Consider the following 26,488-nt stretch of genomic DNA (forward strand, 5'->3'; position numbering starts at 1 on the left):
ACATATGTACGTAGAGATTAAAAAATAACAATAAAAAACTTCAAAAAAAGGAATAAGAGAATAAGAGAATAACAGAGTTGGGAGGGACCTTGGAGGTCTTCTAGTCCAACCCCCTGCTCAAACAGGAGACCCTATACCATTTCAGACAAATGGTTGTCCGATCTCTTCTTGAAAAGCTCCAGTGTTGGAGCCTTCACAAGTTATGGAGGCAAGCTGTTCCACTGATTAATTGTTCTGACTGTCAGGAAGTTTCTCCTTAGTTCTAGGTTGCTTCTCTCCTTGATTAGTTTCCATCCGTTGCTTCTTCTCCTGCCTTCAGGCGCTTTGGAGAACAGGTCGAATCCCTACTGAACTCAAGCAAGCCTATTATTCTGACAAAGGAGTTTATCAGTCAACAGTGTATATATGATAAACCTCAAAAACAACTTTAATAAATAAATAAGTGCTTTGATTGTCTTAGGGCTGGGTCCATCATCCCAAGGATAAACTTCAGGAGACGTCCTGTATGGTGAGGTTGCTTGCTTTAAACTCAGTTTGCTCGGGGATTTTTGCAAAGATATATGGATGTGCTTTAAAAATGGAAATCCCCAAGGATTATTTGAAGAGGAGTCAAACGCTCAGGGAAAAAATGTCCACCTAGGTCAGGGGTAGGCAACCTTGGCTCTTTTATGACTCATGGACTTCAACTCCCAGAATTCCTGAGCCAGCATGGCTCAGCTTGGAATCCTCTCCATTTCTCCTCAGCATGGCTGGCTCAGGAATTCTGGGAGTTGAAGTCCATGAGTCATAAAAGAGCCTAGTTGCCTTCCCCTGACCTAGCTTCTTACTGAGGTCAAAACACGGTGTGTTTTCAAAACATGTTTTTCATGGAATACACCTCAACCCAAGATAAACCCTGGCTCTCATTCTGATTCTTTGTTCAAATAATATATATATTTTTTTGGACCGACCACTTCTCTAAATTAGGGGCCCTGTGTTTTTATCATGCTTGATTTTCACTTCTTCATTTTGTAACATCATCTGCAGCTGTGGGGTTAAAACATCCTGTTTGCCATTCTTGTGTAGCCAGATGTCACTCAACCTTGAAGCGAAGGGTGTGGTTTTTTTTTTTTTTTACAAAAAATGGATGAAGCCCAACCTGTGGTAAATTGAAGAAAAAAAAAGCTGGAAACCATCAGTTGGCAGAATGTGCATAAAATCATTAATTTATACTGCTTATTTCAAAACAGACCCCACTTTATTGACAAATTGAGAAGGTTCTCTGAAAACCATTGACAGTTTTGAGGTAACAATGAATAAATACTTTGTGTATAGTCACAATTGCCTGAGCTTCCCCAGGTTTTAAGTGGAAAAAATGTCTGAAAAACTGAAAGGGAGAGAAATCAGAATAAAAGAAGGATAGAGTAACAGAGTTGGAAGGGACCTTGGAGGTCATCTAGTCCAACCCCCTGCTCAGGCAGGAAACCCTATACCATTTCAGACAAATGGCTGCCCAGTCTCTTCTTAAAAAGCTCCAGTGTTGGAACATTCACAACTTCTGGAGGCAAGGCATTCCACTGGTGAATTGTTCTGACTGTCAGGAAATTTCTCCTTAGTTCTAGGTTGCTTCTCTCCTTGATTAGTTTCCATCCGTGGCTTCTTGTCCTGCCTTCAAATGCTTTGGAGAATAGGTTGACCCTTTTCTTTGTGGCAGTCCCCTAGATGTTGGAACACTGCTATTGTGTCCCCACCCCAAGTCCTTCTTTTCATTAAACTAAACATGCCCAGTTCCTGCAACCGATCTTCATATATTTTAGCCTCCAGCCCCCTAATCTTCTTTGTTGCTCTTCTCTGCACTCTTTCTACAGTCTCAACATCTTTTTTATATTCTGATTTTTATGATTTATATCTTTTGGTAACTCCGAGTAACTGTTAGAAAGACTCAGTTATCAGTTTAAGAGAGAAAAAAAGTAGCTGATAGTTTCAATCTCTGGGGACTCAATCAATCAGAGTAGACTAGATCTGGAAGGGACCTTGGAGGTGAATCAGAACCAGAACCAGAATAGAGCTGGAAGGGACCTTGGAGGTCATCTAGTCCAACCCCCTTCTCAAGCAGGGGTAAGCCTATACCATTTCAGACAAATGGTTGTCCAATCTCTTCTTAAGGAGGAGGAGGAGGAATAACAGATTTGGAAGGGACCTTGGAGGTCTTCTAGTCCAACCCCCTGGTCAAGCTGGAGACCCCATACCATTTCAGACACATGGTTGTCCATTTAGTCTAACTTTACCCCATCAAGGTCTGAATATAGAAATGAACCGATTAATTTTTGTATGCTAGGTTTGGAGATGGCATCCAGCTAACCTTGGTTGACCTTGGGGGGGAAAAACAGCTTGGAGATGGTTAGTATTTAGTGGGAGACCACTATGAAATCCCTGTGTTGTGATGTAGACTAGGAAGCTGAGGATGGTAGGGCCAAACTATTTGTGAATGATTTTCAGGAAAGTATCTGAACCAGAGGGCAGGACAAAAAACAAGGGACGGAATCTAATCAAGGAGAGAAGCAACCTGGAATCAAGGAGTCTATTAATTAAGACTAGCAATTAAGGAGAAACTTCCTACTCTAGGGATGCGGTGGCTCAGTGGGTTAGGACGCTGAGCTTGTCGATCAGAAGGTTGGCAGTTGGGCGGGTCGAATCCCGAGTGCCGCGTAGCAGAGTGAGCGCCTGTTACACGTCCCAGCTTCTGCCAACCTAGCAGTTCGAAAGCACATAAAAATGTAAATAGAAAAATAGGGACCACTCCGGTGGGAAGGTAACAGCGTTCCATGCGCCTTTGGCGTCTAGTCATGCTGGCCACATAACCACGGAGACGTCCTCGGACAAGCGCTGGCTCTTTGGCTTTGAAATGGAGATGAGCACCGGCCCCTAGAGTCGGAAACGACTAGCACGCATGTGCGGGGGAAACTTTACCTTTACCTTTACCTCCTACTCTAGAGAAAAGAAGGACTGGAGAGGGGCATGATAGCAGTATTCCAGTATTTGAGAAGCTGCCACAAAGAGGAGGGGGGGGTCAACTTATTTTCCAAAGCACCAGAGGGCAGGACAAGAAGCAACGGATGGAAACTAGTCAAGGAGAGAACCAACCTACAACTAAGGAGAAACTTCCTAACAGTGAGAACAATTAACCAGTGGAACGGCTTGCCACCAGAAATTGTGGGTGCTCCATCACTGGAGATTTTAAAGAAGAGACTGGACTGTCATTTTTCTGAAATAATATAGAGTCTCCTACTTAAGGAGGAGTTTGGACTAGAAGATTTCCAGGGTCCCTTCCAGCTCTGTTCACCTCCCAAGTTCCAGATCTAGTCTATTCTGATTGATTAAGTCACAAAGAGGTAGATCTGGACTCAGGGAGACTTTACTTGCAGAAGGAACTTGGTGACACAGATGAATAGAATAATAGAATAGAACAGAGCTGGAAGGGACCTTGGAGGTCTTCTAGTCTAGCCCCCTCCTCAAGCAGGAGAACCTATACCATTTCAGACAAGTGACTGTCTAGTCCAGGAGTAGGCAACCTTGGCTCCTTTATGACTCATGGACTTCAACTCCCAGAATTCCTGAGTCAGCATGGCTCAGCTTGGAAACCTCTCTCTTTCCCCTCAGCATGGCTGGCTCAGGAATTCTGGGAGTTGAAGTCCATTAATCATAAAGTGGCCTAGGCCTAGCCAGGGGTAGGCAACCTTGGCTCATTTATGACTCGTGGACTTCAACTCCCAGAATTCCTGAGCCAGCATGAGGGAAATTTTGGCCCCTTCATGACTCATGGACTTCAACTCCCAGAATTCCTGAGCCAGCATGGCTCAGCTTGGAAACCTCTCTCTTTCCCCTCAGCATGGCTGGCTCAGGAATTCTGGGAGTTGAAGTCCACGAGTCATAAAAGAGCCAAGGTTGCCTACCCCTGGACTAGTCTCTTCTTAAAAATCTCCAGTGATGGAGCGCCCACGATTTCTGAATGAGATAACCAATAATAAAGAGACGTGGGTAACCTTAGCCTTCAACCTCATTCATTCCTCTTTCACAATCTTTCTGGCTTAGTGATCCACCATGTTACTCTGGAGCCAGGAGGTAGATCCTGCTCAGATCCGATTAGTTTCAGGTGAGTTTTGCACCACAAGAGCTATGGGTGAAAAGGAGAGGTGAGTCCCCCATTTCTAGTTTCACTTGCATATAGGAAGATGGATTCATCCAGAGACCGAAGCTGTCAGCTATTTCTTTTCTTAAACTGACAGATGAGTCTTTCGAACAATTACTCAGTGTTACCGAAAGAGGGGCTAATCCTGCTTCACTTCCTGTACAGTGAAAAACAGCAGCCGTTTCTTCTATTCTAAGCACAAAACGAAAGGCACACAAGGTGCCAACCACTGTTAAACACAACCATGTTTTAACAAATTGCCTACATTTGCCAAAACTTGGACCTGGAACCCAACCGCTCTGGATGAAGTTAGAACCTTACCAGCCCACAAATGAATCAATTGTTCATTCAAACACACTATGTTTCCCAAGCCATAAATTAAAAACCATGTTTTTTCCCTCTTATGTGATTTCTAACCTGGAAAAATGATCCCTTTAATCCTTTTTTGTTTGTTAAGCTACTGCTACAGGAGGTGGTACCCATTTTAGTTCAGAATAACAGAGCTGGAAGGCACTTAGAGGTCTTCTAGTCCAACCCTTTGCTCAAGCAGGAGACCCTATATACCATTTCAGACAAATGGCTGACCAGTCTCTTTTTGAAAGCCTTCACTGTGAGATCATCCACAACATCTGGAGGCAAGTTGTTCTAACTTTCGGGAAATTTCTCCTTTCTCCTTTTCTTTCTCCCATTCACCTACAAAAGTATATTTTTTTTGCCATTTCTCCTTTGCCTCTGACATCCACCCAGGAGTAAGAGGGTTCATGGATGTAGGCTTGTTGGATGTAGGCTTGTTGAGGAAATTTGTAAGGTTTGCAGTGATACTTTATTTGAAATTCCAGAATTGGGAGAAGTATAACACAGGTAAGGGTCGCGGTGGTTCAGTGGGTTAGGATGCTGAGCTTGTCGATCAGAAGGTCAGCAGTTTGGCGGGTCGAATCCCGAGTGCCGCGTAACAAAGTGAGCGCCTGTTACTCATCCCAGCTTCTGCCAACCTAGCAGTTCGAAAGCACGTAAAAAATGCAAGTAGGAAAATAGGGACCACTCCGGTGGGAAGGTAACAGCATACCATGCGCCTTTGGCATCTAGTCATGCCGGCCACATGACCATGGAGACGTCCTCGGACAAGCGCTGGCTCTTCAGCTTTGAAACGGAGATGAGCACCGGTCCCTAGAGTTGGAAACGACTAGCACACATGTGCGGGGGAACCTTTACCTTTTTTATAACACAGGCATCCCTTGCTTCCCTTCATTATGCTTTCTTTCCTGTCTTCATATAAGGTTCTTACACATCTCTTGTGCTTTTAATAATGTTCTTGTACGCTGAATGTTAAAACACGCAAACCAAGGAGAAGAAATATAGGTGCAATGAAGGAAGTATCATTCCAATGAATAACAGAGTAACAGAGGTGGAAGGGACCTTGGAGGCCTTTTAGTTCAACCTCCTGTTCAAGCAGGCAACCTATTTCAAAAAAATGGTTGACTTCTCAAAAATCTCAAATGCAGGACTACAACTTTTGGAGCCAAGTCGTTTCACTGGTTAATTGTTCTGACTGTCAGGAAATTTCTCCTAGGTTGCGTCTCTCCTTGATTAGTTTCCATCAGGTGCTTTGGAGAACACATTGACCCCACTCTTCTTTGTGGCAGCCCCTGAGATATTGGAAGACTGCTATCATGTCACCCTTTGTCCTTCTTTTCATTAAACTAGATATACCCAAAATCCTGCAACCATTCTTCATATGTTTCAGCCTCCAGGCCCCTAATCTTCTCTTTTGCTCTTCTCTGTACTCTTTCTGGAGTCTCAACATCTTTTTTATATTGTGGCGACCATTACTGGATGCAATATTCCAAGTGTGGTCTTTCCAAGGCATGATAAATTGCTATTGAACACTGAGATTTATTGACCAAGACATTAAGGAGAGTGTTAGACACAACTATTGTCATACTGAAAATGTATGAGATTTTTTTTATTCTGCCTGTATTATATTTTTTTTAAATTTTATTTTAATCCCATTTATATCCCGCCCTTCTCCGAAGACTCAGGGCGGCTTACAATCTAAGCACAAATCAAATGTGCTTAGCAATAGCCTTCATTCTATGTATATGCCTGCTTATTAGGGCTTTCGCCCCCCCCCAAGCAGCATTATTACAAAGTCAGCTTATTGCCCCCAACAATCTGGGTCCTCATTATACCTACCTTGGAAGGATGAAAGGCTGAGTCAACCTTGAGCCTGGTGGGACTCGAACCTGCACTAATTGCAGGCAGCTGGTGTTACTTAGGGAGGCATTAGCCCACTGCTCCACCAAGGCTCTTATAAGTAAATCAATGAGGTGAACATACATAACATTCCTTCCTCCTCCTATTTTATCCATAACAACAACCTTGTGAGGCGGGTTGGGCTGAGAGAGAGTGATTGGCCCAAAGTCGCCCAGCTAGTCTTTCATGCCTGAGGCGGGACTAGAACTCATAGTCTCCTGGTGATTGGCCTAAAGACACCCAGCCGGTTTTCATACCTAAGGCAGAACTAGAACTCACTGTCTCCTGGTGATTGGCCCAAAATCACCCAGCTGACTTTCATGCCTAAAGCAGAACTAGAACTCGCCGTCTCCTGGTTTCTAGGCCAGCACCTTAACCACTAGGTCAAACTTGTCGAGACTGAGGCATTTAACAAAAGTTTCGAGGAGAGTAAACAGGAAGAATTCTGTATACTTGTGATCAGAGGATCATTTTTAACTGAATCCACTGGAGAGATTGATCTCTTCAATGGTGGGGGAATGTTCCTGTAATGCTGAGCTTTATTGGAATAACAGTGGAAAAGCGGGAAGAAAAATTCAAGGGTAGAGAAATAAAATGGGAGAAAATAGGGAGGGAGACTTGTCCTTTCCTAAAACTCACAACGGTCATGAGTAGAGAACAAGGGGAAACGAGAAGTGACATTTCCTCTTAAAGCCACAGTAGCCTAAAATGTAAGGGAGAAAAGAAAATAGAAAACGAAATCCATAATAAGATTTTTGCAACGTGGACAAAATTTATTTATTTATTTATTTATTTATTTATTTATTTATTTATTATTTATTTTTATTCCATTTATATCCCGCCCTTCTCCGAAGACTCAGGGCGGCTTACAAGCTTAGCGGTAGCCTTCATTCTATGTATATGCCTGCTTATTAGGGCTTTCACACACCCCCAAGCGGCATTATTCCAAATCAGCTTAATTGTCCCCAACAATCTGGGTCCTCATTTTACCTACCTCGGAAGGATGGAAGGCTGAGTCAACCTTGAGCCTGGTGGGACTCGAACCTGCACTAATTGCAGGCAGCTGGTGTTACTTAGGGAGGCATTAGCCCACTGCTCCACCAAGAAATAGTTTCTTGACTGATGTGCTCCCCATTAGAAAAAATCATTAATGGCAGCTTTCCCCACAGGATATAATGAAGTTATGTTTACAAATGAAGCAGAAGTATTCTTTAGTGTGTGTGTGTGTGTGTGTGTAATTCACAAAAGTCAAGATGGCCGCTGCAGATGTACCGTTGAAGTCTTGTCTCTTTTCTTAGGTCCTAACTGAATTTCCAAACCTTGAACCTGCTTTTGGCTGCAAACAGAATAGGGGGTAGAAGCGCTACTTCACTACACTTAAGGGTGACTTCCATCACTTCTGAATGGGGAATGAGATGATGATATCATGGGGATACAGAGCAGAAAAAAAAGAAGTTACTGTAATGGGGTTTAAAGTTACCAAGTTTGAAAAAAAACTTTGTTTAATGAAAGTGAGGGCAAAAAACTCTACTGTAGCCTTCTCCAATATCATGCTCTCCAAAAACTTGGATCTCCCAGAGGTGCTTTTTCCAAGAGAGAATTGGATTTTCTTTGTTTTCCCTTGAAGACAGTTTGTTGCTCATTCAAGAAGCTTCTTCTGTTCTTTCCCCCCCACAATATTCAAAACATTCTTACTGGTTGAGATTTTGTCAAAGTTAGTTCCACTTAAGTATTTAAGTCTTTTTCCCCCCCTCATACAAGCCATCACATTTATTGTGGGGAAAACAAATTTAAATAAGAACACAAACAGGATTTATGATGAGGCAATCAAGATGATCAGTGAAAAGAAGCTTTATACTGATGTGGTTATTATTTGCGGAAACATAAGAAAAATGTTTATATTTAGTTGTCATTCATTTAAATAAGAACCGTATCAATTTAAAATTGGCAAAAGAGAATATTATTGGAAGAAGAGGAAATGAAGTAAAGCTATCATATGGACTGTAGAATTATAGAAATTGATTGCTATTGATTGCTTTTTAAACACTTAACCCAGACAGCTTGTTCTTTATCAAATATTAAGGTGTATGTTAAAAATTAATAAAACGTATCTATTTTTTTTTTAAAAGAAGCTTCCTTAGTTCTGTAGCACCTTGGAGACAATCATGACCTGGATGACTGAGAATCTCCATAAAGATTCCACTTATAGACAGTGGTTCAGAAATGAAGGAAGGTTGCAAGTTTGATGAAAGTGCCTATAGGATATTAAGTCTCCCATTCTTAATAATTACCTCTATACAGATCTACTTCAAAGCCTCATTTAGCTTTGAGGTTGAGGAAGACTTCAATTCCAGAGGATCTTGGGCCTTATGTCTTAAAAGAATTTATTTTTAGATAGCTAACATTCCTGATTGGCTATCTATTGCTGTTACCTTCCCACCGTAGTGGTCCCTATTTTTCTACTTGCATTTTTACCTGCTTTCGAACTGCTAGGTTGGCAGAAGCTGGGATGCGTAACAGGCGCTCACTCTGCTACGCGGCACTCGGGATTCGACCCACCAAACTGCCGACCTTCTGATCGACAAGCTCAGTGTCCTAACCCACTGAGCCACTGCGTCCCTTATCTGTCCATCAAAGCAGAACCTAAAAATACCCAACACAACATCTTCCTCTATAGATAAAGAAAAAACCCAGGTGTTCTCCCTTTCATATGTGCTAAGAAACACATCTGTTTTTAAAGCTCGAATTCCCCTCGTGGCTTAATATGGCGTCTAACATTCTGTCTTGAGAATAAAGGACAGCAGTCTGGAACCCCTTTTCTTAAATATATTAGATTCTATTTTACGTGTTTGAGCTAGATCCCCATTAGAGGACCTTTGCTCCCTGAGAGACAACATAGTTGTTTGACTTTTTGTGTGTCCCCTGCACATTTATTAACATAAACTCTACAAGGAATTCTAAGCAGAAGATCCATAAACTGTCCTCTCCCACTTAACCCTTGCAACCTCTAGTAGAGAAAATCTTTGCTGTCACCATGGAACAATCTTGGAAAACATTGATAGTTAATAGAAATAGAATAACAGAGTTGGAAGGCACCTTGGAGGTCTTCTAATCCAACCCCATGCTCAGGCAGGAAACCCTACACCACATCAGACAAACGGTTGTCCAATCTCTTCTTAAAAACCTCCAGTGTTGGAGCATTCACAACTTCTGGAGGCAAGTTGTTCCACTGGTTAATTGTTCTCACTGTCAGGAAGTTTCTCCTTAGTTCTAGGTTGCTTCTCTCCTTGATTAGTTTCCATCCATTGCTTCTTGTTCTGCCTTCAGGTGCTTTGAAGAATAGCTTGACTCCCACTTCTTTGTGGCAACCCCTGAGATATTGGAAAACTGCTATCATGTCACCCCTTGTCTTTCTCTTCATCAAACTAGATATACCCAATTCCACCAAACATTCTTTATATGTTTTAGCCTCCAGACCCCTAATCATCTTTAGTGCTCTTCTCTGTACTCTTTCTAGAGTCTCAACATCTTTTTTACATCATGCTGACGAAAACTGGATGCAGTATTCAAGTGTGGCCTTACCAAGGCATTGTAAAATGGGATTAACAATTTAAATTATCTTGATTCTATCCCTCTGTTAATGCAGCCTAGAACTTCTAGAACACCTAGAGTTCTTGATGAGAACTCTTCTAGTCCTGGTTGTCTCAATGGTGCTTTTTCAAAAGCCAACTGGACTTTTTGTTTCTCCTCAAAGATGTTCTGCTTCTCATCCAAGAAGCTTCTTCAGTTCTCCTGAAGTCAAATTATTTATGACGTCTGATCTCAGTCGCAACATCCATATTTCTCAAAAACCACTTGCTCTGACCCACCTTAAGCTAACTTTCCTGTTGAAAGGGAGCTAAGAATTAATCAGAGAACCTCTGAACATCAAAATGGTCAAGCTTAATAGTCTGCTAGTGGAAGATGGAGTTGAGTTTACAAATTAACATATTTTTTCCATAGGGGAAACATGTCTGAGACCCACATAAAACCAAATCAAGATCTGAACATTCAGAAAAGATGTCTATTTTAGAGGGACTATATTTTAGCTTCTTCCCCATTGTGACGACAAAATTATCCAGTGGGGTATGGAAAGAAATGTTTCTACAGAACTCCAGGAGAGAACTGAAACCCACTAAGCTTGAAATCACATTGAATTTAAGATGAGTTGTACATAGTAGCTTTAAAAAATGTCTTATACACATGCACACTAGGTCTGTGCAACCTGGATAAAACAATCAGTCCTTGGTGCACTCTCAGATGGGTTGTCAGTACTGGAAAGCTGTTAAGTGCAGTCTCTGTTTAGGGCAAGAATCTATTTTCAACCATCTTAGGAAAATGGTTGTCTGGCCTTTCTGTGAAGATCTTATACAATCCTTGATTGCATAAACAAAATCAAATCATGTAAAGTACTAGAACTGCTTTATAAAAACTTAATAAGATCACGTCTGTAATACTACATCCAGTTTTGGTCACCACATTGATGAGATGTTGAGACTTTGGAACAAGTTCAGAGAAGAGCAACAAAGATGATTAAAGGCCAGGAGACTTAAACATAGGAAGAACAGTTGCAGGATTGGTGGAGCAGTGGAGCAGTGGGCTAATGCCTCCTTAAGTAACACCAGCTGCCTGCAATTAGTGCAGGTTCGAGTCCCACCAGGCTCAAGGTTGACTCAGCCTTCCATCCTTCTGAGGTAGGTAAAATGAGGACCCAGATTGTTGGGGGCAATAAGCTGACTTTGTAAATAATGCCGCTTGGGGGAGGCCGAAAGCCCTAATAAGCAGGCATATACATAGAATGAAGGCTATTGCTAAGCACATTGGTTTGTGCTTTAGATTGTAAGCCGCCCTGAGTCTTCGGAGAAGGGTGGGATATAAATGGGATTAAAAAAAAATTGGAGATGGCCAATCTGGAGAAAAGAAGGACTTTAAGGGTGACATGATAGCCATGTTCCAGTATTTGAGGAACTGCTACAAAGAAGAGGGACGGGGTCAACTTATTTAGCAAAGCACCAGAAGCCAAGACAACAAACAATGGATGGAAGGGAAGACTTCTGAAGGCAAGACATGCCATTGGTTGTTTTCACCATTAGGAATTTTCTCCTTAGTTCTAGGCTGCTTTTCTCCTTGATTAATTTCCATCCATTGCTTCTTGTCTTGCCCTTGTGCTTTGGAGAATAGGTTGACACTCCCCTCCTCTTTGTAGCAGCTCCTCAAATATTAGAAAACGGCTATCATGTCACCCCTACTTCTTCTTTTCACTAGATTAGGTAAAGGTAAAGGTTCCCTCGCACATGCGTGCTAGTCGTTTCCAACTCTAGGGGCCGGTGCTCATCTCCATTTCAAAGCCGAAGAGCCAGTGCTTGTCCGAGGACGTCTCCGTGGTCATGTGGCCTGCATGACTAGACGCCAAAGGCGCATGGAACGCTGTTACCTTCCCACCGTAGTGGTCCCTATTTTTCTACTTGCATTTTTACGTGCTTTCGAACTGCTAGGTTGGCAGAAGCTGGGACGAGGAACAGGCGCTCACTCTGTTACGCAGCACTCGAGATTTGACCCGGCAAACTGCCGACCTTCTGATCGACAAGCTCAGCGTCTAACCCACTGAGCCACCGCGTCCCTTCTCTTAGGTCTAGTTTGGTAAAAAACTTTCCTTTTGCTAAATGGGCTAACATGTCTTCCATTACAGGGAAGGGGTACATATTCTCCATGCTGACCCCGTTTAACCCTTTAAAATCAATGCACAGCCTCAGCCACCCATCTTTCTCTTCTTTAAAAAGCACAGGTACAGCTACTTGGGATTTTGCTGGCTGAATGAACCCTCTGGCTAAGTTCTTGTCAATGTACCCTGTCAGCTCTTTTAATTTGTGGTGTGTGTGTCATTGAGTACATTTTCAGCTTGGGCAGTTTGGCTCTCAGCAAAATCTCAATTGCGGAATCAGTTGCTCGGTGGGAGGGGCAGGATGTCACACTCCATCTCGCTGAATACATCAGCTAAGTTTTGGTATTCACTTGGGATGAGCAGCAAGCCAGGCGGGGGAGTTAATGGCAGTTTTCAGTGTTTCAAGAGATTGCTTGCGGCTTTCACTTCTGTTGCTGGCGGGAGTGGGCGGTGAAGGTTCCGTTGCTAACCTAAATTCCTCACTCCGTTCTCCCACCAAATCATAGGCTGCCACTTGTCAAGCCAGGCCAATCCCAAAACTACCCACTCTGCTGTCTCACCTTCTAAATTCAACCATTCTGGCTGTGTCTGGGTAAGCACGAGCATAACAATTCATGTGAGTCCACACTTGGTTCAGGAATAAAGATAGCTTCTTGAGATCTCCATCCAAGGTGGGCTTGATTGGAGGTGGGTCCACAGGTCGCTGCTCCCAGAGAGCTTGCAGTATGCCAGCTGTTTGGCATCGGTGTTGCTGAAGGCCTACCCTGTGTAGAACCTTTGGTTGGGGCCCTGTACTGGCAGGCCGTCAACAATGGTCAGGGCTGACATGGTGCTGGTAACAGTCAGGGCTGATGTGGTGTTGGTGATGGTCAGGGCTGTCATGATGTTGGTAACAGTCAGGGCTGGCATAGCGTCGGTTAGGGCTGGCACAGTACTGATGATGGTTGGGACTGGCAGGACATCAGTACCAATTGGGGCTGGAATAATGCTGCTGACGGTAAGGGCTGGCATGGTGCAGGAGATGGTTGGGACTGATGGGACGTTGGTGACGATCAGGGCTGGCATAGCACTGATAACGGTCAGGAATGGCTCAACATTGATGATGGTCAGGGCTCTGCCAATGCACTGGGCTCGAAGTTAAGGCTGGTCTAGACAGTGGGGAGGCGGCCCGAGTCATCGCTATGGGGATGGGACTTCACTGTGGTGGTGGACAATCATGGGGATGCCTCTCCTCTTGCTCACTAGAGAGCATCTGGTGGGTGATCGGCTCTCCTTCTCCCATCTCCAGTCCTTCACAGTTCTCTCTCAAGCGTTCGATGGAATGGCTGTGGATGGTGGTCAGGTACTTCCATCCCCCTGATTCATCCCAAGCAACTGGTCACTTTGCCTTTCTCGACACTGGCAAATGAGATCCGTGGGATGAAATCAATGGGGACTCAGCCTCCACTGCCTTCACAGTACTCTTCTGTGGTGGGGCAGCCTCTGACCACCAGGTCCCTCTGAGGGCCAATGTTTCTTCTTGCTGCATCAACATCTCTGGTGGGACCTCTTGGGTTTTTTGTCTCATACTGGCTGGAGGAGCTGCACTCTCCACCTGGGCTTGCACCTGCAGTCCATCTGCCACTGCTGTGCTGAGGCTTGCAGCCGATTCCGCCTTCTTTTCCATTTTTGCTTCTTCCCTGAGTCTTTGTTGTCCTCCCTAAGGTTTGGGTAGGCGACTGGGGCTCAGGACCACATGTTGTTAAAATAAGTTTGAGTCTTGGTTTAATGTCATGGTTCCGATAGATGAGATCAATAAGAAGAGAACTCCAAGGCAAAAGTTTCCTTAAAGAGCATATTTATTGGCTACAAAATATCAGCACATTCTTAAGTGAAACCAAGACTGAAGTTCCCCCCCCAAGGTTACAATATTACAAAGTTGATTTTCCCACCCCCAGCAATGTATCATAAATCACATTCCCCAAAAAACTTCTTTGGCGGGCTTTCTAACGAAAGCTTCAGCCTGCCAAAACTCAAACAGCAATGACCTTGGTTCCCACAGAACAATTTATTGTTTTTGATTAAACTAGAAAATTGCTCATCCCCACTCCCAACTCTGTGGCAACTGAAAACGAAAAAAAAATGGCTTCAGCCAAGTTCGTTTGCAGTGTTGACGATGGTATTCATACTTCACTTCATTTGCTCCCAACTGAAGGCAAATATATGTGTCCCAAGATAATGTTGCAAGATCCAATCTGGGTCAGTAATCGGGACCAGAGGTTTAACCTTTTGAAATTTTGGACTCATGCTGGAATCCAACCTCAGGGAACTTCACCCTTACCAGAATGGAGAGAGAGAATTTCCCTGAGGATGGGCTCTAGCACGAATCCAAAAACTTGGAAGACTAAAACTCTGGTCTTGGTGAGTGACCCAGATTGGATCCTACATTTACTTGCTCCCTTCATCCCACCACGAGAAACCCATGTAGGAAGGCTTTTATTTCATTTCATGTTCTCTTTATTATTTTCTAGCAAATATAACAAAGATGACAAAAACATAGATTATGAAGAATAGCATCAGTGCTTCCATTCTGGGAAACAAATAGTTTGGGAGAGAATGGAGGAAAAAGAGCCACAAAATATTAGGGACAAGATTATGCCTAAGTTGCTATTAGTAAAATATAGATAAGAGAACATATTTTTTCCTGGTAGCCTAAGACCATCAGACAGCCTGAGGACATATTAAAAGAGATAAACTAGCTTAGAAGACCTTGAGATAAAATGAAGACTTGAATCTCCAGAGTGGGCTCGGGAGTTGAAACATTTGGAGAAGTTATTACAAGTTTAGAAGCCTCCTTAGATCATTTGCTTTCTGCAGGGACTTTTATCTCCAAACCCGATTGTTGTTTAGAGAAGATCATGTTTTCCTTTTGCAAGGTGACTCTTTCAGTTGATATTAAACAGAAATAAGCTTGGAAAATGGATTCCAGCAAGGTGCCCTCTCCTCCCCCAGGACATCATCTCCAACTCAAAAGAAAGAGTACTGGCAGGTCAAGGAGAAGGGTGGGATCGAAAGACATGGAACGGACCCTCCAGAAATTGTTACTATGTACGTTGATAGATTATATTCTTGTAGTGGGGGCCTACTGGCTTCTTCTTATTCTTCTTCAGTTTCTTAAGAGCAGAAGCAATCCATTGGACCTGTGTAGAAGAGGTAGGAAAAACACAATAATAAGATTATCTTAGCAAATATAAGTCAAATGAAAGCATAGAAAATAAAGGATAGGCCTATTCATGAAATTGGTGATTATTTATTCTTTCCCTCCCTGTTACATCCTAACTTTACAACCATTCCTTGTATTTATGACCTTTGCAGGTCTATAAAGCCAAGGATGTAAGCTGATGTAAGATCACGAGCATGGTTGGGGCTTCCCTTAGTGACAGCTTTGTGGTGGCTAAACGAGATTTGAAGACACTGTAGATAGATAATCTTTACTGTCATTTTTTAAGTGTGGGCAGACTGGCACACATTAAAAATGAAATTCTGTTGCCTGCTCTCAAAAGTTTAAACATACATAACACACATATAAACCTGCTATGTACAACATATGTATCTACCTACACCCTTACATATAAATAACATATGAATATTAATCTCTGTCCATCTTGAATACGTAGCGGAAAGAGGAAGTTTGAGAGTTCACAAGGTTGATACTGTATGGAACAAAGTGTGACTGAACCTGGATGTTCTGCTTCGGATACCACGAAGCCCCCTCCCAGAAGGTAACAATCTGGGATTGCACTGACAATCCATCGTATCTATAGCAAGTTGCATCATCAGCCCCAGAATATCTCAGAAGACCATTGCCACTCTTCCTCCACTAACTTGGGATGATGTTGGGTGAAGGATCACAAACATGAGATTATATCTCAGACAAGGCAACTGCTCCATGCTTACCCAAACAGGGTTTGGTAATACATTGTGGTGTTCAATTATTCACAACCAAGTCATGGACTTGCTCTTGCCAGTGGCAACCTGAGACAAAGACTATCGACCGTGAGGCCACCTGACTGGCCAAATGGTGATTAAGTAGTTCAGTTGAGATAACTGTTGTGATTCAGGGTCAGCCTGTGGGTTCGGCAGTTGGGTCGGACGACTCAGAGGAGGAGGGGGGTGTTGAAGACCTTGCTGAGGGGGTTGAAGATCTTGCTGATGATAGCCCTCAGGCAGGCCCCTCCCACTTGGTCACCATGGAGACCCAGCTGTGTGAGCCTGACAGTGTGGATGAAGATGACCCACAGCTGGCCCTGTTCAAGGACGCTCGACGCAGGAGGCAGTCAAGTAGGAGTAAACAGAGGAAGGTAATGGGGCTTCTCGGAAGGAGGCAGAGAGAAGCCACACCCTGAACTCTTTATAAGGGGAATGTGTGGGGAGGGCTGGTTTGCTGAAAGCAACCTCTCAGATAGTGTTTCAAAGCTCCTGTATCTTTGTTCGTGTCTTGTTTGTTTTTGTAGTAATAAATTTGGCAGACGTAATTCCAGCCTCTTGCCGTTTGTAAAGGGGTTGCCTTTTCTGCAGGGCCGGTAGCAGGCTGGTACAGAACAATAACTAAAAGTTGTCTTCTCTCCAACCCTTGTCCTCCAGATCTTCCAAGCATTCCCCTTCCATCTCCCTACTGGCTCTTGGAGTCATTGCAAACCATAAGGACCACTCAGTCCACCCCCATTTTCTTTTTTTTTCTTACTTTCTCTTCACAAAATATTTATGTCAGCCTGTGTCCACCCTATCGCTGGGATGAAAACAAATGCATTTTGCAACAGTTATCTTTACTTACTTTGAACAACGTTATAATGGCACCGTAACATACACTGAGCAGAAAGAAAATGTAGAAAATCACAATAGTCGTCCATAAATGCTTAATCTCTGCTTCCTTCTTTATACTGTAATTGTTCTCGACCGACACGGTTACCTCTGTGAAATGAGAAAGTGATGTGAGTCCTGGGTTTTTCATCAACGCAAAATATCTAACATCCGCTTCCCCATCAATTAGTGCTATGACTGATTCATCATAAGCCCGGTTCCTTTACATCCATAAATACAATGAAAAGATAGAATTCCACAGTGAACCTGCTTATCCAATAGAGATGGATTGATGTCCGGTGAAAAGTGGAGCATGCACTGTCTAATGTGCAATATATTTTTTTTAGTTATGGGATTGTTCTCTGAAGTATCAACAATTTAGTTATTCAAGACCACACTTGGAATACTGCAACCCATTTTGGTCAGCATACTACAAAAAAGATGTTGAGATTTTGGAAAAAGTTCAGAGAAGAGCAGCTGAGATGATCAAAGGCCTGGAGACTAAAACATGTGAAGAATGGATGCAAGATTTGGATTTGGCTAGTCTAAAGAAAAGAAGAAACAGGGGTGACATGATAGCAGTCTTCCAGTATTTGAGGGGCTGCCACAAAGAAGAGGGGGTCAAATTATTCTCCAAAGCAATAGAGGGCAGGACAAGAAACAATGGTTGGAAATGAATCAAGGAGAAAAGCAACCTGGAATTAAGGAGAAACTTCCTGACAGCGAAGACACCCTAACCAGTGGAACAGCTTGCCTCAAGAAATTGTGGGTGTTCCATCACTGGAGGTTTTTTAAGAAGAGACTAGTCACTTATCTGAAATGGTATGGGTTTTCCTGCTTGAGCATGGGGCTGGACTAAGAGACCTCCAAGATCCCTTCCAGCTCCTGTTCTGTTCTGTTCTGCTCTGTTCTGTTATTTCAGTTCTTCCTTGCACACCAAAGCAGGAGAAATCACTTAGAGTATATCCTCTTCCTTTCCAGTCAATCTGAATTCTTCTCCATCAATTTGTATAAGTTGATATTGTGCTATTAAAGCAGATCTGGGGAAGTTTTCTTTCTAATAGTCCCCGACTTACAACCAGTGGCTTAGCCCCATTCAAAGTCAGAACGGACCTTATTCCCCATTTATAAGTCCCTGTATCTGGCCCTGTCCTTTGCCGTGTAACAGAGTGAGCACCTGTTACTCATCCCAGCTTCTGCCAACCTAGCAGTTCGAAAGCACGTAAAAATGCAAGTAGAAAAATAGGAACCACTCCGGTGGGAAGGTAACAGTGTTCCATGCGCCTTTGGCGTCTAGTCATGCCGGCCACATGACCACGGAGACGTCCTCGGACAAGCGCTGGCTCTTCAGCTTTGAAACGGAGATGAGCACCGGTCCCTAGAGTCGGAAACGACTAGCACGCATGTGCGGGGGAACCTTTACCTCTACCTTTTGCAATGGCCCACGAACGTGTGACTACGATTTTCAGGAATTTTTTTTGTCAGAATCTTTGGTTTGCTTCTGGTTTACAGCAAAAAAACACCCATTGGTTGTTGACTTTGCTTGTCAGAAGGTCACAAAAGGGGGATCACGTGATCCCAGGACACTGCAACCATTATAAATATGAACCAGTTGCCAAGCATCCGAATTTTGATCCCTTCATCATGGGGATGCTGCAACAGTCGTAACTTTGAAAAAACAATCATACAGTATGTCAGCGCCGTTGTAACTGTACGGTCACCAAACAAATTGTTGTAAGTCGTACTAGAATCATCTTCATCAAATTCAAAATCTGAATGCCAAAATTCCAAAAATATTTGGCATATGTATTGAAAGGTTTTCATCGTTTGGCGTTCTTTGTTTCTATGTTTCTTCTGTGCTGTTCCTCAGCTATCAGAGAACAGATTCTTAGAAAGATTGGGGGGGGAGATTATTTTAGGGAATCTGACAAATTCAGATGTTTTTAAATTAATTTGCACTGTCTGAGAAGTCTTAATGTTTGTTTCCCCCCCAAAATTATGAGTGTTGGTTATAATGTGCTTAGAAATAAGATTTGTGGTTTCTTGATTTTGAAGAATAACACTTGAAATGTCAGAGAGGTTTAGAGCATTTTCTGATGTTTGTCTGAATAAATCTTATGTAATCTTTGAGGCAATTAGTCTTAAAGGTTTTATTTTGGGTTTTTTTTTTGAGTCTTGATTGCACGGTTAGGATCCTCAAGCATTTGTTTTCTTCCATCTAATTTATATTATGAAAATAAAGATCCTGATTAGGCCAAAGTTTGTGTATTGTGTATGTTAGTGTTTCTCGCGTCAGCCGCTGGGAACCGAAGTCCAAATATTGTCAAACTACCAAAGGGGAGAAACCTATTCTCCAAAGTGCCTGAAGGCAGGAGAAGAAGCAACGGATGGAAACTAACCAAGGAGAAAAGCAACCTTAGAACTAAGGAGAAATTTCCTGACACTGAGAACAATTAATCAGAGGAACGACTTTCCTCCAGAAGTTGTGGGTGCTCCAACCCTGGAGGTTTTTAACAAGAAACTGGACAAGTATTTATCTGAAATGTTATAAGGTCTCCTAATTGAGCAGGGGGTTGGTCTAGAAGATCTCCAATGTCCCTTTCAAGTCTGTTATTCTGTTAGTCCTTCATGCTACAATATGTGAGAAGTCCCTGGAATAATTTGAGAATATGGTCCTTCCTTCCATTTCTGCTTTTTTAAGTTGCGCATAGGAAATTATCATGTTAAACTGGAACCACACTCCTCAGAAATTATTTTGTAGCTGTGGTTTGTGGGCCATCTTTGGAAGAGACCTTCTACCCCACTGTTTCTGTAGGACAGTTGCCGTCTTAGAGATTCCTAGATGGATTTGTGGATTTAGCAATGAATGCCTTGTCCCCAGAGCACAGTCATGAGGAAAAAAATGGTGTATATTTCTCTTATCATTACACATTGGGCTTGTCAAAACATTCTTTTCCTCCTAACGATTAAGTTTAAAAGAAATGGGAAAAAAACAAGGTCAGAATCACCATTTAATTGGTTCTTGGAATTACTATTTAGGTTCTGGCATGTTAGGTAGGTTGTAAACTGCCTAGGGTTTAGCCAGCCATGATAACTCCCACTGATTATAGCAGTTATGACAGGGGTGTCAAACTCAATTTCATTGAGGACCGCATCGGCATTGCGGTTGCCCTCAGGGGGCCGGGTGGGTATAGCCAGGGTGGGTGTGGCCTACTGGGTGGGCGTGGCTAGAGTGTGTGTGGCCTACTGGGTGGGCGTGGGTCTGGGCAGGAGTGGGACAGATCTGAGGGTCTCTGGCAGAAGGAGGGTCTCTGGGCCAGGGCCAAGGCAGTGGGGGCCGTTCCCTCACTGTTTCCAGGTTGGCTTCGCGGGCTGCATGAACCCATTTTGCGGGCCGCATCCGGCCCCCGGGCCTTGTGTTTGACATGTCTGAGGTATGAGATCAATTACAAGGATGTTGGAAAGATTACTTATTACCTCCATTCGGGTCGGATTGGGTGGTGCCTAGTTGAAATATTTAGGATGGAGGGACCAAGAGTTATAGAGAAACCTATTGGGAAATTGTAAATAATGATAGTTAAATGAAATGCACCCAGAAGGTTGCAGTCCATGTAGAAACAGAAGTGGTCTTCTTTGCACAAGCAATTGGGAATAAGTGTGGAGGATTTTGATAAATCTTTAGACAGGTATGAAGTTGTGCAAGAACTCTGAGTAGAAGTAGTATGGACCCAATCGATCGCTCTCAAATTGATACTGATAAGAGAAGAATAAAACCAATTTTTCTCCCAGCCTCAACCCTGATCCTTTGTTCGAATATCCAGAGAAATTTGCCGATTTCTTCTTCATTCCAGAATGCACCCCTCAGGTTTGCTCAGTCTTCAATTTGGTTGAAAAAAAAAGAGAGCAAAACCTAAGAGCCATCTGAGTTGGATTGCTTTTATTTAGCCAGCAGCAAAACATATTAGCATGTAAACTATTTGCAAGGATTTGGATCAAACACTGTGAGAGTCAAATCTAGGAGGACAATGCATGTTGAGGGGAGTCTTCAACGTTTACCCAATGTTTTTGCTATGCTCCTCTGGGTGAACTTCTGTTCAAGGGCCTCATGGACAACCATACAGCTGAATATATCGCCGTCATTCCAAGATGATTCAGAGATTGACAATTTGCTATAGCGGAAGTAGGTCTCGTCCCTCTTTTCCTTCACGGCTGGGGTGTTGACGTAGTCATCTTCTGAAATGGCATTGCCATTCTTTAGCCACTCGACATCACTATTTTCTGGGAAAAAGCCTCGAATAAAGCAGGTGAGGATTAATGAATTGCCAGGGATGGGAGGGTAGATGTGAACGGATGGTGCCTTCCTCCTTCCTTTGTGAACATGGGAAGAAAAAGATAAAGAAAGTCACATATTGTTTAGTTTAGGATAAAGTTATGGAAGCAGCGACTGGGTTTCCACATATTAAGTCATGACGTATTGTAGATTGCCAGCCTGTGAGGACTGGTTCATTTGTGAGATTGAACAGATTAGGTACAATTATAATTTCAGAGGGTTCAGATAGCACTCCAAGCCAAAATAGAACTTAACGTGATAAAAAAAGCCCAGGAAATTGGAGTAATTAATATTAGGAAGACAGGACATGCAAGTCCTCGGAAGCGCTTAACTCCAAAAACCCACCTGGCCACGTCACTTCACATAGTTTGTCTCGCTTTTGGTCAGTGGTGTGTGTGTTTGGAAGATTATTTAATCAAAAGCTGCATAAGGGTTTCCCACAGGCCTTCAATAAGATCCTCCAGTGCAACAAGAGGAAACCAAAGTCTACACTGGGGACCTTTCATATTAGAGGGTGGTGGCCCTGCAGGAAAGCCACATCTCACTTTGTCCTAACGACCTGCTTGGTTTGGATCCGGGACATACTGAAAATAGCCCAGTCCTGAATTCACTAACCACCCAAGAGCTCTTAGGAGTGCCACAATTCTACATTATGGCTGTGAAACGTTGTCATAGAAGCAAGGGATGCAGCTCAGTGGCCCCAGATGTGGTGATATCAAGGGAGTATTTTTGACAGCAGCTTCATATTGGTGAAGCTCCTTCAAGGATAATAAAGCCATAAAACCTTTAGAAATGCATTGCACTGAAATACGTCATGGATTTTAGAAAACATTCCAGACTTCCATGCGTTTTAATAAGCTTGCGGAAACCTGCACCTCTCATTATTGAAATTTCAAATGGCTTAACTGGATTCTCCCTTATCCAGATGCGAAAGCCCCAGATCTTTTCTCTTTACACCAGTTGTCTGGTTCTTGCAAATCATAATGGGAACACCCCATGTTGAGCTATTTTCTTCTACTGTAGGACTTTTGGTTCCAAGCAGAAATCTACTATTATCCTGAATACTATATCTTTTCCCCCAACTCATTATTGTCATACTTAGGGGGTTGATTTTGTCTTTGCCTAATCAACAAGAAGCAATGGATGGAAAGCCATCAAGGAGAGAAACAACCTACATAGAACTAAGCAGAAATTTCCTGACAGTGAAGACAATTAACCAGTGGAACAACCTGCCTCCAGAAGTGATGAATGCTCCAACACGGGAAGTTTTTAAGAAGAGATTGGACAACCATTTGTCTGAAATGGTATAGGGTTTCCTGCCTGAGCAGGGGGTTGGGCTAGATGACGTCCAAGGTCCCTGTTCTGCTCTGTTCTTCCTTGCACACCAGAGCAGGAAGAATCACTTAGAGTATATTCTCTTCCTCTCCAGTCAATCTGAATTTTTCTCCATCAATTTGTATATTATTATTATCTCTTCCAATTCTGTTATTATTATTATTATTATTATTATTATTATTATTATTATTATTATTACTATTATTATTATCATTATCATCATCATCATCATCATCATCATCATCATCATCATCATCATCATCATCATCTGCCCTTTGAAAGGAAAAGCAAACATAAGAGCAAATTTGCTGGACTCACGCTCAACGTTTTTGTTGATTCTGGTATTGGTGGCTGCATGCTCGACATTGCACTGGAATGTCTCGGATTCCCAGTTGTTGAAGGGGATGGTGAGCAGGCTCGTGTGAGTATACAGACCGGATGCTTGCAAAACTGGAGGGAAATTGTCAATTCCACTGGTGATGGCACCTGAATTCCATTTCACTGTGGCTGGTTTAGGAAAGTAGTTTTTGATGAGACAACCGATGGTCACATTGGAGGCAGTGGACAGTGCCCTGGCCACCCGGGTTTCGTGACTAGGAGTCAATGGGAACACAGAGGGGGCTTTGGGAGGATCTGCAGGGGAAAATAAAGACAGGATGATGAAGCTGGTGTAGATCTATCCTCTAGTGGACCTGAGGGCTTCTAGACATTACTCTACCCCTGCGTTTTTCCACACTTGGCAACTTTAAGATGGGTGGACTTCAACTCCCAGAATTCTCCATTGGCTGGAAAATTCTGGAAGTTTGTCCAGACATCTGAAAGTTGCCAAGTTGGAAAATCACTGCTCCATACGGTTCATGGGAGTTTATGGAGAGAGATTTTTCCAGAAACAGTGGCCCTGCCCTTCTGATTTGATTCTTCAAATAGATTTCATTAGGGAGATAAATGTGGAATAGCTCTATGGTGCCATTGGAGAGATCCACCATCCGGAATCACCTGAAATATAAAATTTAATTAGTGCATGGGACAGGGGAAGACCTCAGGCATATTTTTTTATATTATGAGATGTAGAATTCTGTTTTAAGTAAAGCAAAACCGAGGTTATTCATTTTCTGAATATTCACATCCGTGTTCCTCTTTCAGGCCTTTATTTCAGAACTTGAAATGCTGGTACTGGTAGACCTGGATATACAATGGCTCAATTAGCGACCATTCAAAGTGACAGTGGTACTGAAAAAGGTGATGCAAGACCATTTTTCACTCTTATGGCATTGCAGCATCCCCAAGATCATGTGATCAAAATTTGGGCACTTGGAAAATGGCTCTTTGGGAAGAGGTAACAGTCCTGCCCATTCAAGACAAAGGATCACACAATAACAAGCAGACAAAATCTATAGGATTAAATAGTTCATTTTGGTTTACATATACCACAGATCAAGACCCAGAGCACCCACACAAAAAGGCCTTCTTAGAAGAAAAAAAGGGAACAAACACCCCCGCCCCCCGAATAGCAATCAGCACCCAGAAGAACACGGATTAACTCCAAGTTTAACAACAGACCAACAATCAAAATAAACAATACCCCAATCAAGGAACTGCCAAACAAGCCAACAGTAAACAGCCTAATCACCCCCAAGATAACTCTCGCAAATCCTGGTAGGGCAACCCACCAGAAATTAAACTGAGGGCAAACTAGCACTGATGTTGTTACCTAGTTTGGGTAATGAAACATCTGCAAGAAAACAAGCTCAGAGAGCACCAAAGACCCCCCGTCAAAAAAGAAGAAACCCCACTCAATGCAGTCAAAATAAGGTCCCATCTTCAAAACTTAATTATGGCTAAGGGTGTAGGTCTATACATAAGTTGTATATAGTATGTTTTAAATGTGTGTTATGTATATGTACACTTTGAGAACGAGCTACTAAATTTCATTTCTAACGTGTGACGTTGTGCCCGCAGGAAAAAAAATGACAATAAAGATAATCTAATCTAATCCTAATCTAATCCTAATCTAATCCTAATCTAATCCTAATCTAATCTAACCTAATCTAATCGTTACTTCCTCTTATTGAGCCCCAGTTTTAACTATCATAGCCTTCCATTATTTAAGTAAAGAAGCAAGCAAGTTGCAATGGAAAAAATGGAGCATGGATCAGACTGTATGCAAGAAATCTGCAGCAAAATGGATTAATTGATAGATTCCAGTTCCATTTATTCTGTTTTGAATTCAGGAAATGGAAGATTCTCTGCAGAGTGCTGTCAGCTTTGGTGGGTGGGTGGGTGGGTTCAGAGACCCCATCACTATCACTGAATGTTGACCAATATCTCTTTCCCAATAGATGATGTACCATTTTAAACCTTTCCCCTGCCAAAACAAGACAATTTCATCTACGTGTGCCAACTAGCCAGGATACAAGCATCCAGGTGGTTAGTTTGGGGCCTTGGGGATCAATCTGACAGCCTACCAAAGGCCATCTGGATTCAAACTGAAGCTAAAGACAAAGGAACAAATGAAAAAGGGAATTGGCACTCCTGAATTTAACTTTCCATCAGAAACCTGAATTTCAACATCTTTATCCACGTTTCTCTCATTCCATTCTACCCTCCTTATTTATCTGTAGTAGCTGATATTTCCACAGTAAGGGGCTGAAATAAATGTTAGGCTTCACAGAATATTGGGACTTTGGCTAGTCTGCAGAGAGAAAACCCATCTTAACCTCATGTTGCTACAAAACGTGTGGATACTACACAAGTCCAACAATAAACAATTCCTAAGAAAGAGAATGATTTTTATAGCCATGATTGGGATAGCAAGGTTAAATTCTAGTGATTTTAGAATGGAATGGAAAGGAATGGAATGGAATAGAAGAGAATAGAAAAGAATACGAATAGGAATAGAGCTGGAAGGGGCCTTGGAGGTCTTCTAGTCCAGCCCCCTGCTCAAGCAGGAGAACCTATGCCATTTCAGACAAGTGACTGTCCAGTCTCTTTGTAAAAATCTGCAGTGATGGAGTGCCCATGATTTCTGAAGGCAAGCTGGATGCTAAACAACAGTGCCTTGTACCTGTTATCAAGGGTCATGCAAAGGGTAAGGATGATGGGAGTTGCAGTGCAATAAATTGCAAAGCTCCAGGTTAGGGAAGTCTGCTCTAGGCAGTAAGTTCCATTATAAGTGAAAAGGGTCAATTTAGAAGAACTGTTCTGTTTTTAATCTGGCAGTAGGGAAGATCCTCATTATTACGGGTGTTAGAGCAGTGATGGGATTCAGCTGGTTTGCACCAGTTCGGCAGAACCGGTAGCTAATTTTTTGTTCCCTATGCCCAGAACGGAATTCTGGAAGCGGCATCCACACAGAGAACTGGTTGTTCACATACTTGAATCCCACCACTGTGTTAGAGATTTGCCTTTCAGGCAGGGCTCAACTCCTCCGATGTGCAAAATTCCCCTTTGGTCTTCAAGCTCCATGGTACAATCTAGTCCATAACCTACCGGAGTCAGATTTAGAATCTGAGATGTGCCAGTAACAAAAGCACCAACGTAATGTGTTAGATCTCCCCAGTCTCTTTCAAGCTTTCTTATACACTTTCATTCCTAAATGTGGACAGGAACCAGGATTGCTAATCACCTTTGTTAACCATCCATGCCTCTCTGCAGGCCTTAGCTAGCCATCTATTAGTAGGACAAGAAAGAATGGATGGATCTAATCGAAGAGAGCAGCAACCTGAAATTAAGGAGAAACTTCCTAACAGTGAGAACAATTAACCAGTGGGATAGCTTGCCATGAGAAGTTGTGGTCCTGCATTTGAGGTTTTAAAGAAGAGACTGAACAGCCATTTGTCCGGAATGATACGGGGCTTGCTGC

At 42.7% G+C, this 26,488-nt stretch overlaps 1 gene segment (V, D, J or C); it reads right to left on the bottom strand.

The window, feature by feature from the left end:
• Window positions 1-20,892: 20,892 nt before the first annotated feature.
• LOC308677874 (immunoglobulin heavy constant gamma 2-like) lies at window positions 20,893-26,091 on the bottom strand. The segment is given in 3 exons: window positions 26,001-26,091; window positions 22,945-23,259; window positions 20,893-21,329 (listed from the first exon to the last, which is right to left on the bottom strand).
• Between the last annotated feature and the right edge of the window lie 397 nt (window positions 26,092-26,488).

The sequence above is a fragment of the Vipera berus genome (assembly GCF_964194415.1).
Source record: "Vipera berus genome assembly, chromosome: Z".
Classification (NCBI taxonomy): domain Eukaryota; kingdom Metazoa; phylum Chordata; class Lepidosauria; order Squamata; family Viperidae; genus Vipera; species Vipera berus.